The sequence below is a fragment of the Dasypus novemcinctus genome, chromosome 5 (assembly GCF_030445035.2).
Source record: "Dasypus novemcinctus isolate mDasNov1 chromosome 5, mDasNov1.1.hap2, whole genome shotgun sequence".
NCBI classification, from domain to species: domain Eukaryota; kingdom Metazoa; phylum Chordata; class Mammalia; order Cingulata; family Dasypodidae; genus Dasypus; species Dasypus novemcinctus.
In genome coordinates this window covers 42,639,107-42,656,253 of record NC_080677.1, presented here as the reverse complement: position 1 = coordinate 42,656,253, position 17,147 = coordinate 42,639,107, and the positions used below count along the sequence as shown (strand labels likewise).

Sequence of the window (17,147 nt, the reverse complement as noted above, 5' to 3'; positions counted from 1 at the left end):
GCAAGATGCATGAAAGTTTAAATTTCTTGAATTTCTTCATAAATATGTAGGAATTGTCAAAAGTGTTTAGGAAATGTATTTCTAGAAAAAAATAGAGATATAAGTACTTTGAAGATTAAATGCTTTTATGAGCTAATTTAGCAAAATGAAACAATTGCAAAAAGAATCACTGAGACAATACGGATATATAAAGATGCCATGTTATCACAGAATTAAAGGTGATCTGTGGAAAATTTGCACCAATAAATTAAGCTCAAATAGAATTCTTCCTAGTGTGATGTGGTCTTGTTATATATTGATTATCTATATTAATCTAGTTAAAGTGGCCTATTATGTCTTTGCTATACTTTTTTACATCCTAACTACTCTTCAAGATCTAAATCAAGACCCACCGCTACTGAAATCGTCTTTCCTCCCTTAGTTTGCATGCATCGTCTATATTGTACAATATCCCTGTCTCTACTGTTTTATGCTCAAGTTGTTTGTATCATGTGCATAGTCCTATTGTAGTTGGCAAGTTATCCTGATCGATGTAATTCAGTAATACAATACTTTTCAACATATGTCCCATACCTTGTAGTTAGTGATAGAGCTTAAAGCCAAGACTATGTGTTCTATCTGGAAACAGTATTCCTCTCTCTCTCTCTCTCTCTTCCCTTCTTCCCTCCCTCTTGCTCTCCCTCCTTCTTTCCCTTCTTTCCTTTCTTCCTTTCTCTAAGTGCTTGATGAATATACTTGTGTGGCATAGACTCACTCAGGACAGAATGAGCCTTAAAGCACCCAGAACAAAGGTAACAGACATGGTAGAGCTTTACTGAGAAATTGAATGCTTTAATTCCAGTCTTACTCAAAAAGGACTCTGTTAGAGTATATGTCTGTATCTCTCTGTGAAATCATATGTATTTTTTTCACTTTTCACTGTAGCAGGAATATAGGTTTTACTGCTATTAGTCTATTATTGCTTTTTATTACAATGCATAGAGTATCATTTGCTTGAATCTATGTTTTCTACTAGTCTACATTTGATATTGCTCATAGTTATTAAAAATATTATACTATATTTGAGTTGTGAGTCTTAAGACTTCTTAATTTCTACATCCCAGATTCAGTACACAGATACTTCAATGAGATATCACTGCCCCCATAAAAATTCTCCTTCTCTGTCCTGGAATTTAGCCCATCGTTGAGTTTGCTGTTATGTGTAATGAATAAGCTAACTTTTCTAGCATGGAAACCCCCAAACCTCATTTGTGATAATGGGACTTGACTTGCCTTCTTCCTCTCACTTTTAAGAATATCATAAATAATGTTGATGCATCTGATATAATTAGCATAAGCAGTCTTAAGAAATGCTTTACTGTACCAGAAAACATTGATTAGAATTTTAATTACTATTGTTTTTCCAGAAATTGACTTATGGGGCCAGGCCAAAAGGATTTCTGGTCCTTGGACTGTGCTAATCAATATAACTGTGGGCATATGTTTTCAAGATAAGTTTTATTACCAGATTTTCTTGTCTAAATGACAAGTATTTTTCCTGTCTGTTGTCTGTTGGAATGGACTACCTTATTACCCTTAGAGGATAAAAAGTAGGAGGCAAATGAATAAGTTCCATTTCCTGCTTTATTCCATCTTCTACACACAGATAGTGGGAAACTGAGTAAAAAAATCTTCAACTTTCCCTCTTGCAAATTATTCATGTAAAATGAAAAGGCAAGAAACAGAATATGGGAGATCCGTTTCTGTAGCAGGTTCAATGATGGCCGCCAAAATGACTATGTTCACATCCTGTAACCTATAAGTGTGACCTCTCTTTGAAAAATGGCCTTCGCAGGTGTAATTAGTTAAATTAAGGACCTTGAGCAAGATCATCCTGGATTATTCACTTGGGCCCTAAATCAAATGACAAGTATCCTTATCAGAGACTCATAGAGGAGAAGTCCATGTGAAGGCAGAGGCAGAGGTGGGGTGACACAGCCTCAGGAACGCCTACTGCCTCAGAAGATAAAAGAGGCCAGGAATGGAATCTGCACTGGAGCTCCTGGAGGGAGCACAATTTTACTGGCTCCTAATTTCAGACTTCTAGTTTCTAGAACTGTGAGAGAATAAGTTTATGTTATTTTGAGCTACGAAGTTTGTGGTAATTTGTTACAGCAGTCCTAGGAAACTAATACAATCTCCAAAGAAATAATAACTCAGAATATATGTGGCTGTAATATTGTAGCAAATAACCAATAATGGACCTGTATTTTACAAAAGCTGTGTCCTGGTTGTATAGACATAGGTTCTCAATGGACAATATTTATATACAGAGGTGGACTGATAAATAGTTAACAGCAGAGCTTCATTTTGGAAGACCAGTAAAGAAAATCTTTTGAGCCTCAGGAAACTTCTGAGAAGCGTGATTTAACTCTGATTGGTTTGCTTAGCCTAGTGCTCAGGCAAGTTTACTGACCACAGCCCTACTTCCTCCTTTTAAGCAAGTGAGTGAAATATCTCTCACTAGTTGCAGAACTGTCTAAGAGGGTGAATGGAATGTCTTTGGGTTGGTGTAGTTAAATCTTGAGGGACCCTAATTCCTGGAGATTAGTGATCATCAACTTCAAACTGCTGAGCATTTTGAGTGATTTCTAAACTTCTAAAGATTTTAGAGAATGCTCAGCTGGGCTGACATTTGTTTCTGGATCTTATCATTTCAAATATAGCACAGAACATTGTTTAGAAATGATTGCAACATCCTCCCTTAGTGGATGCATATCATCTCATTTATTAAAATAAATACTTGATGACACATTTGTTTTTGGTGTGGGTTCCTTTTAGCCCTTGGGAACACTGAAGAACTGCATACATGAGTCCATATGTACATTTGCTTTTTGGTTGGTGTTGGTGTCTTTGTGAGTAATTTTAGACTCTCTCCTAAACAAATAAAAAAGGTATATAGAACAGCATGTACCTTGAAAATAAATGAAATCAAAGTAATGGATGCATGGTTAATAGTACCTAATAATTATATTCTGAGTTTTAACTTGGTGAGAAAACTGGAAAATTGTTTGCAAAACAGGCATATTAATATCATCATGCTGATATTAAGAATTATGCTAATAATTGTCCATTAGACTTTTCCCTTAAATTACACAGTTATATATTAAATTTATGGTATTCAGTGGAATTATTTATAACTTGCCCATATGTATATAAAATTAGATTCTGCATATTTAGTAAAGATTATTTTAGAAATTGTATTATCTTTTGACTGTAAATAGTTTTGCATTCCTGTGTTAGCTCTCATGAGATAGTAATAGTTTCATAAAACACTTTTTGACAAGGATTCTGGGGCTGCATTTAGATGAGGGAAAAAGAGTTTTGTGATTGATTACTTCTGTCTCTAGGAACTTACAAGAACACATAGTGGCAGGTATATTAGGTATTTTTCATCTCTAATCTGTTTCAATTTCCTGAATTTAGAACAAAACAAAACAAGAGCAGTAAACCAAAATTTATATAGCACTTTTTTTTTTTTTTAAAGATTTATTTTTATTTATTTAATTCCCCTCCCCTCTCCCGGTTGTCTGTTTTCTGTGTCTTTTTGCTGCGTCTTCTTTGTCCGCTTCTGTTGTCATCAGCGGCACGGGAAGTGTGGGTGGCGCCATTCCTGGGCAGGCTGCACTTTCCTTCGCGCTGGGTGGCTCTCCTTACGGGTGCACTCCTTGCGCGTGGGGCTCCCCTACGCGGGGGACACCCCTGTGTGGCAGGGCACTCCTTGCGGGCATCAGCACTGCGCATGGGCCAGCTCCACACGGGTCAAGGAGGCCCGGGGTTTGAACCGCGGACCTCCCATGTGGTAGACGGACGCCCTAACCACTGGGCCAAAGTCCATTTCCCTATATAGCACTTTAGAGTTTGCATAGCTTGTTCACTTTTGATGACACAATTAATCCTTATAACAGTCCTATAGATTATATATTTTGAACCCCAAGTGTAGTTGAGAAAACTGATTTGTTCAAATTCATGAAGCAAGTTAGTGATATAGCCAAGACCAGAAACAAGTTCTGTTTTCCAGTCAAGAGTCCTTTACACACACACACACACCACACACATACATTCTCACTGTATCAATTAGGAATGCCTTCGTGAGTAATAATTTGATTAACAAATAGCTTAAATAAATAGATAATATACTGGTTTCCTTTTGCTAATGTAACAAATTACCAAAGACATAGTGGCTTAAAACAATGCAAATTTGTTATCTTACAGTTCTGGAGGTCAAAAGTGTGAAGTCAGTTTCACTGGGCCAAAATCCAGATGGCAGCAAGCTTGAATTCCTTCTGGAACACTCAAGGAGAATTTGTTACTCTGCCTTTTCAAGTTTCTAGAGGCCACCAACATTCCTTGGCTCACGGCCCCTTCCTACACCTTTAGAGGCAGAAGACTCTCTTCTTTGACCTCTGTTTCCATGTTTACATCTTCTCTCTCTAACTCTGATCTTCCTGCCTCCCCCTTATAAAAACAATGGAGATCACACCAATCACATCAGCAAAGTCTCTTATCACATAAGGTAACATGATCCCAGATTCTGCGGATTAGACATGGACACCTTGGTGTACTATAATTCAGCCTGTCCTTAAGTATAAGGCAAGCAGCAGGTAGATAAGCCAGCAATGGTGCAGGAACTCATATGTGCAGTAACCTCATTCATCATTGTCCCAGTTGTCTTAATCTTTTCACCCTGTCATCTTTAGTGAGTTGATCTGTTTCCTTATAGTTCAATATGGCTGCCCCAGCAGCAGGTATAACATTTGTGTTTAAAGTAGGTAAAAGAAGAAAGTGTGATGGATTTCCTTACTGCAATTCTTCTTCTTTTCAGGGAAATGAAGCCCTATTTTTGACAACCTACCTCAATCTCATAAGCCAGCACTGTATCACAGGAACTCTTAGCTATAAGAGAGAATGGGGGAAGTGGGTGTGGTTCAAGCAATTGGGCTCCCATCTACCATATAGGAAGTCCAGGGGTTGATATCCAGAGCCTCCTGGTGAAGCAAGCTGGCCCGTGTAGTGAGCTGGCCCACACGGAGTGCTGCCCCACACAGGAGTGCTGGCCCATGCAGAGAGCTGATGCAGCAAGATCACACAACAACAAAAAAAAGACACAGAAAAGAGACAATAAGAGACATAGCAGACCAGGGAGCTGAGGTGACTCAGAATGATTGCCTCTCTCCCATTCTGGAAGGTCCCAGGATCAGTTCCTGGAGCTGCCTAATGAGAACACAAGCAGATAAAGAACTCACAGCGAATGGACATAGAGAGCAGGCATTGGAGGGAGGGGGGAGAAATAAATAAATAAATCTTTAAAAGAGAGAGAGAGAGAATGGGAAATTGGGTATTTCACTTTTTAGCCTCTTTTTGAGTACGGCAACAAAAGAGAAGATAGGCAACGGATATTGAGTGAGTTAACCTTCTACCAGTCAGGCTTATTAGTTGCAAACACCAGATTTCACTATGTTTAATTTAAGCAGAAAGATTTATTATAAAATATTAGGTAACAGAATATCCAGAAGGACTAGAGAATCAAGTTTACATAATACAAAGAGTATAATGATATAGCCAGATGTGGTGGTTTAAAGCTGTATATACCCCAGGAAAACATGTTCTTAAATTTAATCCATTCCTGGGGGTGTGAACCCATTGTAAGAAGGACCTTTTGATGAGGTTACTTCATTAAGGTGTGAGCCACCTCAATCAGGAAGGTATTAAGCCTATTACTGGGGTCCTTTATAAATGGAAAGGAGAGAGAGAGATAGACAGACAGAGACAGAAAGAGAGTCAGAAAGCACCATGGAAGCAAGAAGCTGAAAGCAACAAAACCTGAAAGAGAAGGGAAAGCCCAGCAGATGCTGCCATGTGCTTTGCCATGTGACAAAATAACCAAGATTACTGGCATTGGTCTCCAGGAACAAAGCAACACCTTGATGATGCCTTTATTTGGATATTTCCTGGGCCTCAAAACCATGAGCAAATAAATTCCCATTGTTTAAGCTGAACCATTGCATTTGTATTTGCTTGAGCAGCCCAGGAAACTAAAACATATTTTGGTATCAGGAGAGTGGAGTCTGCTATTACAAATACAAAAAATATAGAAACAGTTTTGAAATTGGGTAATGGGTAAAGGCTGGAAGAATTGTGAAGGGCTTGATAAAAAAGACCTAGATGGCTTTGAAGAGACCACTGATAGAAATGTGGATACTAAAGATACTTCTGCAGTAGGTATTAAAGGCATTAGAAGGAAAAGGTGAATCTGTCAGTGGAAACTGTAGGAAAAGTGATCCTTGTTTTAAAATGGCAGACAACTTGGCAAAATTGTGTTCTGATGTTGAATGGAAGGCAGAATTTGACAGTGATCAACTTGGATATTTAGCTGAGGAAATTTCTAACCTGAGTGTGTAAAGTACATCCTGGTTTCTCCTTCAGCTTGTGAGAGGAAATGGATGAGCTGAGAACTGAACTCCTGGGCACAAAGAAACTAGAAATTGATGGTTTGTAAAATTCTGAGCTTCTGAAGAGCAAGTCCCCAGAGAATAGTGCCCTACGTGATGTTTTAGCCAAACATGGAACCAGTCAGTAATTTCCATGCAAGCCAGGATTGGGAATGAAGTTATCCAGGAAGGATCTGTGTAAAGTCCTACTGTCTGAGTGATTGGACCCCTGTGTACTACATGTAAAATCAACAAGTTTTTTGTGTAATTTGTATGAATAAAACTGCTGCATGCCTGGACTAAAAGGGAATATATTAAAGGGACAAATTGAAGGAAAAATCACTTTAAGGGCAGAACAATAGCAGCTGAAGTCTGGACCAAAGATTTCTTCTCAGGCCAAGAGAGCAGATCTACCCATGTATGTATGTAATGTGTATGTAAAGGATGAGTCTGTCCCATTGTTCAGGAAGAGTGTTGCCACCCCAGTGCTTAGAGAGGGTGGGATCTGTGCCCCAGCATTTGCAGAGAGCTTTGACACTATCCTGATGTTCAGAAAAGGTGGCACTTTCACCCAAGTATTTGGGGAGACATGACTGCTGGGCAAGCACTTGGAAAGGGTGGACCTGCCATTACATCAAGACTGGAGAACAAAACATCATTGCATAGATGACTCTCAGACCTTGAAATCTAATGGAGTATGTCCTGCAGGGTTTCAGAATTGTTTGGACCTGTGACCTCTCTTTTCCTTCCAATTTCTCTCTATGGGAATGGGAATATTTATCCTATGCCTGTCTTTCCATTGTGTATCAGAAGAAGATAACTTATACTCTAGATTTCACAGGTCCACAGACAGAGGGGAATTGTGCCCCAGGGCAAAACACCTATAACTGGTTTTGATGGGATGTTGTACTAAATATAGTTTCTGAAATGACTTAAGACTTTTGGGATGTTGTGATGGAATGAATATATTTCGCATGTACAGAGAACATGCCTTTTGGGGGTCCAGAGGGTGGAGAGTGGTGGTTTGAAGTTGTATGACCCCAGAAAACATGCTTTTAAAGTGAATCCATTCTTGTGAGTGTAGATTCATTGTAAGTAGAACAATATGATGAGGCTACTTCAGTTAAGGTGTGACCCACCTCAATCAGGATAGATCGTAATCATCTTACTGGAGTCCTTTATAAGAGAATGAAATTCAGACAAAGAGAGAGAAAGTCACAGGAAGCAAGAAGCTGAAAGGGAACCCAGAAGAGAAGGGAGAGACCAGAAGAGACTGCCTTGTGCCTTACATGTGACAGAGGAACCAAAGATCACTGGCAGCCAGCCCAAGAATGCCAGTTTTTGGGGAGAAGGCATCATCTTGATGATTTCTTGATTTGGACATTTTCCCAGTCTCAAAACCATGAGCAAACAAATTTCCAAACTGTTGAATTGGTATTTGCTTGAGGAGCCCAGGAAACAAAAACACCAGGATTATACTCGACACACCACAGGACTTTTCTAGCAAAAGCATCACAGCTGCTACTGCCCCTGCTTGGCAGTGATAATTCTTGGATCTATGTATTAGAAGCACCATGATACTACCTGCTCCACAGCAAATGCCAAAAGATCTCCCCACAAGTGGCCACTCCCTCCTATTGCTTCTATTTTCATCTAAATCTCAGGTACATCTGATTCATGAAGCCTGGATACCTTTCCATTCCTAGCTTCAAAGGAGGCTGGGAAACCTAGGTCTCTTAGACTAGTTCCTCCAGAAAGCAGAGCCCAAGACAAAGATTAATGCACTGGTGATTTATTTAAGAGTCATAAATCCAGAAGTGAGGATGAGGAAATAGATAGAACTAGGAGATATGGCACATTTCTGTGTCTACTTTGCATATGGCACTTCTACAAAAGATCTGAAAAGAGGAACTGATTGAGGATATACCTTATATAGGAGAAAGGAGGAGAAATTTTTCTTTGGCATTACCATATCCATTACCTATTGGTCAAGGTTGAACTCACAATGGGCTTGTTCCCACATGCTTCCAAGTAAAATTATACAGCTCACTGGCAGCCATTAAGGAAGCAAGATCCCATTCCTGGCATTGTGACATTTTACCTAAGCTTGGAAGTGGAGGGACAATTTAGTGTGGATATCTTTGAAATGTGAGTGGAATGGATGGTGTAGTCTAGAGCTTCATCTCAGACTTCAGTCAGCATGAAGAACTCTTTAGGGTGGTAGCAGTGTCCAGAAATGTACAGATGGAAGAAGATAGTTGAAGGATTTTCATGGTACACACCACATTTTCATCCTATACAGTAGGGTTTTGGGTTTCCGGTTTCCACCTTAAGGTTGGTTTCACCATGTAGAAAACTATCATAATGTATGGAGACAACAGCTCCCAATGGTAGATGGCCATTTCTATCTGCCCCACTTAATCATTCAATTTAAAGTATGTCTCCCCTATCATTCTCTCCACAGCCCCCAATTTTTCCTTCATAGAATTTATCACAATTTAATATTCATGAGGGCAGTACTGTATCTATTTTGATTCCTTTGTATAACCAGCAGCTAGTATAATGCATAGCCCAATGTAAGTCTCAATAATTATTGAGGATGAATGAGTGACTGAATACAAGACAGTAAATGATATGCTGTGTAATGGTATGGGTGGTATTAGGGGTTAAGATAAATAAAACAATTTTAAACCAGGAAAACTTTCACAAAAGTGGTGGGACTGGGTTAGGCCTTGATATATGGTTTCAACCAGAAAATCAGAGTAGACGCTCCTGGCAGGAAAGACATGTGAAGGAGGATACATATTTTAAAATGCTCTAAGTTTGTTCATGAGACAGTGGAGAAACCAATGTTGTATCAAGTTTCTTGCAAATATTTTCTGTTGGATTTCTGTTGATCGCTCATTATTTTTCTGACTTAGAGGGACTACAAAACATTATACTGGGAGAACTGTGCCTTCAGTGTCTCTTGAGAAATAGTGACCTGGGAAGCTGAACTTTCTTGATTGGATTAGTAGCATTTTGGTGTTTCAAACTGAAACAGGATTCGCTGGTCCACACTAGCTAGTGCTTTTTAATCTACACCATCTATTTTGTGGTATTGCTGAAGTATTAGAACTAACCCAGGGTGACAGGAAGTGGCATTAGAATTTTTTTCTGTTTTAGCCCTGCTTAGAAATGGAGTACAAGAGTAGAAAAACAGCACAATTTTTCTATATCAGAAAACACAATTCCTGTACAGTTGAGGTCTGGAAAAAAAAAGAAAAAGAGAAAAGGCAAAAGGGACTTTCCGGTCATCAGGGTAAATATTTCCTGGATATTTTACTCTATATTTCAAAGGGACATTAGAGTCAACTCATTTGCCCTCAGTTATTTTCTTGGTAATGAGAGAGCATATCCTATAAACCTTAATCCCATTTACCAAACTACAAGAGCAATCTGTACCTTGTCTCACATAATTATGACTGAGGTAAGCTTAGGGAATTTAGTTATCTGTAGAGAGTTGTTTTTCCTATAACAAAACATCTAAATAGAATTATCAAGTCTATCAAAGGTTAATTTGTCAAGAAAAACAAAAGAGATAAAATGAATAATTACATTTATAGTGTAAATAGAGTATTATCATGAAGGCTTCCACATCTCCAAAAGGAAGTATGACTGATATATGATTGAAGGAAATTCTTAATCAACATAAATCTAGAGTCATTTTCTTCTGAAAGAGAATGCTGCTCTAGGGTAGAGAACATTCCCATTGCGTTTTCAGTTTTCTGTGGGATATGCTGATAGCTGTAGGAACAGTCCTGACTTTGGGCTCCTTGTCCTCAGCTGTGACTGGTGCATCTTCAAAAAACACACTGTTAAAACAATAGATAGGGGAAGTTGGTAGTCTGGCTCTCTCAGCTACTCTGTGGTGAAGGAGATGAGAATGGAGTTTCTATCCCTACATAGGGCAAGACTTCCAGAATTTCCAATGGATGAGCATTCCAGTGACTATTCCCCCATAAAAGGTATTGATTACCTTGTAGTGGAAGCCAAAAGTGATTAACGCCTTCTCTGAATGTCTTGAAATCTGATATTTGTTCCATACTCTTTATTCTGTCAGCTTTCTAATCTCTTGTTCTCCTCCACCTCTAATATTCTTCTTATAATACTAGCCAGGTAAATTCTAATTTTGAGAAATTGGTCTGAGGTACACCTTTAAATTGCTGTTGTGAAAATCTGATACCTGCTATTTACATTGTAAGGTAACTTATTTAAATTTTAGGGCATCAGTTTACAGTGTTCCAAAGAGGACAGGAAAAGAGGGAGAGAGTACAAAGAAAACTAGATTAGAGCAAAGCTACAGATATTGTCTTTTTCTCAGAAGAAATCAGTAATCTTCCCTCGCTCTCCTCCCCTGGTCACTAACTGACTTGAATACCCGTGGGAAGATGGGCTGTGTCAGCAACTTCCTTTTTCTGTCATTTTCAATGGAAATGACAAAAAGTGGAAGAAGCTTTCATTGTGGTAACTGTCCAGTCTGCCAAATAGCCTTGAAGATCTGCAAATTAACTAGTTGGAACCTTGGTTACTGGAAAACCAATTGCAGATGTTCCATCTAATCTTCCCAATAGCATGTGCTGACTGAATCCCACTTATTTTCTCATTGTTCTCTTCCACACCACTGTCTGACTCCCTTTCTATACTTTATGCTTACCTCCTTTTTTCCCCATGTTCTCTTTTCAGTTTCTCTGTTTTTAAAGATATTGTAAGAACAGCATTTTAAAGCTTAAAAGTAATATATTCATTTTTCGAAGCTACCAAAAAACCACACCCATAATACCACTACCCAGACATACGTTTCGTTCACATTTTCTTTCTATTTCTGCTATGCATATGTAAGTATTGATATGTTAGTTTTGTAAAATTGGAGCCATCTTTTAACAGTGCATTATAGATATTTCTTGGGTAAATAACTTCTATATTTTTCTGAGTATATGCACACTATTCTATGAAAATTCCATTACTCATTCAACCAAACCCTATAATTTTAGATATTTATATGGTTTTACTGTTATAAATAAGGTTGTAATGAACAGTTTACATTTGTACCTATCTCTGAGAATTTCCTTAGGGTAAATGCTTTAAAGGGGAATTTTAAAATCAGAGTATAGATATTTATGATAGAAGACTTTAATTGACAAAATGTTTCCAGAAAGGTAGCAATTAATGTATTCCCATCTGTAGTGTACTGAGTTTACTTATATACAGTATTGGTAATATTTTATTACTTTTTTATAGTAATAAAGTTCCTTTGATATCAAAGTTCTTTTCATAAGGAACATATATTGGCATTGGGTTTTTTTAATTTCTCTGACTGAACTTGAATTTATTTTTTATTAATTGGCTATTTAATATATATTATTAGCCATTTATGCAGAATATCAATCCTTTAACCACATACACACACATTTGTTAGTAATTTTATTTCCTTAAAATTTTTTTAACATATAGAAATTTTCAGTGTTTACTATTGTCAAATTTATCAATAATTTATTATATGGTTTTGGCCATTAAAAATATGCTTAGAAAGGCCTTCCCCATCACAGGATCAGAGAAATATGTACGCACATTTTCTTTTCATTTTCTAATGGTTTTATTTTGTCCATTGCACTATTTAATCCATTTGGAAATTACTTTGGAGAATAGGTTATTAAGAGAGTAGCCGATTATTCCTGATATACTAGTGTTCCTGTGTACTTAGAAGAAAAGTCATTAATTCAGATTTCTGGGTGTAGCCATTTGTTTCTTCTCCTGCCCTCTTAAACCTGCTATGAAACCAAAAATGTGAGAATTTATTGCTCACATCAATTTATTTTGTCTTCTAGATGCAAAGTTTGGGCTTCTGGGAAACAGCAAAAAGTATATATATATGTAAATTATATTTATTTATTTATTATTATTATTTTTTAAAGATTTATTTTATTTATTTCTCTTCCCACCCCCCCCCCCCCTGTTGTCTGCTGTGTGTTCTTCTGCGTCTGCTTGCATTATGGGAAACTGCATCTCTTTTTTATTGTATCATCTTGCTGTGTCAGCTCTCTTTGTGGCGCCACTTCTGGGTGGGCTGTGTTCCTTTCATGCAGGGTGGCCCTCCCTGCAGGGCGCACTCCTTGTGCATGGAGCACCTCTACGTGGGGGCGCCCCTGCGTGGCAGGGCACTCCTTGTGGGCTTCAGCACTGTGTGTGGGCCAGCCCACCACATGGACCAGGAGGCCCTGGGGATCGAACCCTGGACCCTCCATATGGTAAATGGACACTCTATCAGTTGAGCCACATCTGCTTCCCTGTAAATTATATTTAAATCTAAGCCCCAATATATAAAATGAGGGGTCGAATGAAATGAACTCCAAAATACTTTGACCTTTATCAATGTTCTTCTTAGAATTGCAAGAGAGTAGTCCATATTTAGCATAAAAGAGTTGTTCTTATTCTAAAATTTATATTAAATATATTCAGAGATACATTAGAATAATGATTTTAGCAAAAATAATGATTTAATAATTCAGCTAATGATCAAAATGTTGGAGAAAAGAGGAAGATAAAATACATAAATGGAACAAAACTTGCTTAGTAACTTTAAAACTTCTTGATACAAACTTACTACAGTGCTTTCCAAGAAGGAATTATTTCTCTATGAATTTTTGATAATAGTCATAGCCAAATGGAATATTTTGATAACCTAACACTAACTTCATTCCCAATTCTGCTACACAGCGGTAAAGAAATATGTCACTTCTAGTAACACATATTTTCTATTTAAAAACCAGTGTCCCGGTTTGAGTCTTTTATGGAATGATGTTCTTAAACTAACCCATTCCTGTGTGTGTATGCCTATGGGAACTTTTGGTTAGATTCAGTTAAGGGACCTTTAGAGTAGATCACTTTTGATTAGATCTCTAAGGTTGAGGGACTTTGATTAGATTGCAGAACCCAGAGTGGGACCTAATGCTTTTACAGGAGTCTTAAATAAATTGAGGACTGAAAGCAGAGGCACATAGAGAAAGAGAGCTGCCATTTCACCTTGTCATGTGAGAGAGGACTCCAGGATCATCTGGAGACCAGAAACTGGAATCAGCAGATCAGGGGAAGCTGAAGCAATCTCCCGAGAGGCTAGGCCACAGAGCAGCTCAAAACTGAAAAAGACTGGCCCAAGGAGGGAGAAGAAGAGAGAGTTGAGTAGGTCGCCATTATGCCGTACATGTACTTGCTTGCCCACAGCTGAGCTTTGAGAGAAAGCATCTTTAGATGATGCCACCATGTGCCTGTTTGCCCTCAGCTGCAATTCATTGAGACAGCATCCCTGATGATGCCTTGATTTGGACATTTTCACAGCTTGGAACTATAAGCTTTGACCCTAAAAAATTCCTATTATAAAAACCAACCCATTTGGTATATTGCATTGGCAACTTTTAACAAATTAAAACAACGAATAAACCATTTCTGGAAGACAATTGATATTCCTATGTAAAGTCTTTATCCTAGAGGTTCATTATATAAAATCATTCAGAGTATGGAATTGTTACTTTCAAATAACCATGTCACTGTGTAGTGGTGCGCATCATTAAATTGTAGAAAATTTTGTTAATGTTACATTTTCTTTTAATGATTTAGTCATTTAGTAAAACATGTAAACTGTATGAAGTCATTAAATAGTAAAACCCCAGGCAACCAACTCTAGACTTTTTCTAAGTGAGCTGCTGGGCAATAGTAGGACACAGAGCTATGTAATAAAAATTAAAGCTGAGAAATGGACTTTCTCTCATTTTCTACCAACTTATGTTAATTCAGTGCACATCTATTTCTCTACCTGTGATCTCAGATCGGCTCTTTCTTTCCAATAAGTTGCTTGCCTATGGAATATGCTGCTGTTTGTTGCATTTGCATGAAAGATGCCATATTCATCACTCATGGGTAAAAATCAGAACTGGTATTAAATGACTTTAGCTGACTTTCTTATTCCATATTATTATTGTATAATGGCAGGACTTCTATCATCAGAACAGAGTTTTATTTAGTCATAATTAATCATTAAGTATCCATTGTACACTGAGAGACTCAGAGTAAATTCGAGAAGGAAGCATCAATAATCAAATGAAATATTGAGGGTTGAGCTAATCAGTATTTACTGAGATACTAATATTTCTAGAATATGATACAGATAGTTCTTAGGCAGCATATGTGGTACAGTGGATGAACAAATAGGGTTTTGCAGCCAACAGAATCAAATTGAAATTTAGGCCTGGCTTGTAAATAGATTTGGGGCAATGGGTGGTTGGGTCACAGTTCAATTATAAAAGGAATATAATAGCAACTACCAGGCAGGACTGTTTTTTAGGGGTCTAGATAATACATGTAACCTTTTAAACAAAATCACTGGTACACAATAGTGGATATTTAGTATTTAATAGTGTATATTTATTTATTTGTCTTTATTTTTTAATGTTACATTCAAAAAATATGAGGTCCCCATATACCCCTCACCCCCCTCGCTCCACTCCTCTCCCCATAACAACAACCTCCTCAATCATCATGAGACATTCATTGCATTTGGAGAATACATCTCTGACCATTGCTGTACCTCATGGTCAATGGTCCGTGGCATGGGAAAAATTTTCAGTGATTTACCATAATACAAAAAATTATTCAATTCCTTTCCCAGTCAACTGTACATTTATCTTCCACTTCTTGAGCTCAAACTTTTCTAATTGGAAACTTCGGAGGATTGGGAAAGCGAGTCAATATCTGCCGAGTGCACAACATATACAATAGTGGGGCCACTTTGTCTAGTTATTTCAATTTGAACCACCACCCATCTTCTTGCGTATAGGTGACATCAACCCCACTTGATAGATGAGGCATGGTGGTTAGAAGAAAGTACCAACTTGCTAGTAAATCACAGACTTGGACTTCAAACCCTACCTTCTGTTTTTGTACATTATGATGCTTTTTCTACACAATTCTTAGATTTTTATTTATTGGTAAAGTCTAAGTTTCAGGTTTAGTTGGGCCAAAATAAGTAAGGGCATTTCTTCAAATTCTCTTTAATGCTAGCCTACTCTACATATGAGTAAGCATGAAATTGTTAGACAGTAAAATCCAGGTAGACAACTCCAAGGACATTATTAGATGAAGTTAGTGATTTGTGGGATATATCCCAGTATTTGAAGACTTCTGTACAGGGGGGTAGGATGATAGAAAATTCCCTTTCCCAGTGAAAGCCAAACTAGGAAATAGTTCTCATGGAAACAGCTTGGGTTATTTCAGAAAGACAGAGTTGGGAGGTGCCATACTATGTGAAAAAAGAATTGCCATTCTTAAAGTAAAACAGACATCATACCTCTTTTCCCCAGGCTTAATTAATTCACTTTATTTTACTTGACTAAAAACACTATATGGTGCCCCACAGACAGCCTGAGACCTCTGCATGGAGGCTCTGGAGTGGGTCTTTACAAGATGGTGGGTGACTCTTCCTGATAGGGAGACTTGGTAAACATGGTCTCTTTCCAAGGGTCTGGGCTGGGAGAGCTGTAGGTCTGGGAAATGGAATCAAAAGTGGCTTTGGTGAAGTTGCCCAGGGTGGCAGTACAGGCTCTGGCTGAAGTGTAGTTGTTGTTGATACCAGCCAGCAGCAGTAGCTTTTAGGGCAGAGGGGCCAAAATGATGCCAGTGCCTCTGGGAGCAGGGATGAGTGACCCCAACGCAGAGCCGCAGCATCTGTCATCTTGCAAGACCTAGTGCGGGGCTTGCTGATCTTGTTCCTCCAGTAGCTCTGCCACACAGGATGACAGAGAGCTTGGCTGGATGATGGCCCTGTGGATGGTGGTAGCAACCTCCTTGGAGCACTTAGCACCTAGATGGATGGGACCACTGTAGGTCCTGATGGCAACAAAGATCTTGACCTTGGTCTGCTGGCCGGGTCTCTTTTGCACCAGCACAATTTTCAAAACCTCATTCTTGAGGAATGTCCCCAGGAAAAAGCCAATGATCTCAGACTCCTCTATAGGCAGAGAGAAGAGATAGGTCTCTCCTCCAAGGATTCAATCGTCATGACCTTGTCCTGGAGACCCAGCTTCTGGAAGCTCCATGACCTGGACCAGGCACCGACCACAGCCACGCCTTGCACCTGGGTTCCACTGCCCAAGCACCCACAGAAGCTGCCGAGGCCTCCAATTCCAGAAGCTCCAGGGCTTGCTGCAGTACCAGAGTACTCTGCCATTTGGGGTTTTCTTGAAGAAGAAGGGCATCCGGTATTTTAAAAAAACACAGTGGAAGGAAAGTAATCTTTAGGAGTAGTGTTGAACAGGACTCTAGTATTTATATGTGGGTTTTCAGCAGTAAGACATGGAGCCGCTTAGGTTTTTCTGGATTTCTCTGGAGTTAAGAAGCTTGAAACAAGGAAGTGATCATTCAGATGTGGGCTGATAAGGAATATAAATATCATAGAATGTAGCAATTCAGACAAGGATGGAGTTAGAACTAAAGAATGAAGAGACAACAGAAAGGATGAGAACAAGAGACTTCGGTCACATGGGTTTTTCTCATTTCTTCATGAGAAGAGTTTAGAAGTTAACCCCATGACTGTACTCCACATTAATCTTAACTTTTGTATTTTTATTCATGTCTAAATTAACAATA

The 17,147-nt window shown here is 38.4% G+C and overlaps 1 pseudogene; it reads right to left on the bottom strand.

The window, feature by feature from the left end:
- Positions 1-15,878: 15,878 nt before the first annotated feature.
- Positions 15,879-16,728, bottom strand: LOC101422921 (small ribosomal subunit protein uS5 pseudogene; annotated as a pseudogene).
- Between the last annotated feature and the right edge of the window lie 419 nt (positions 16,729-17,147).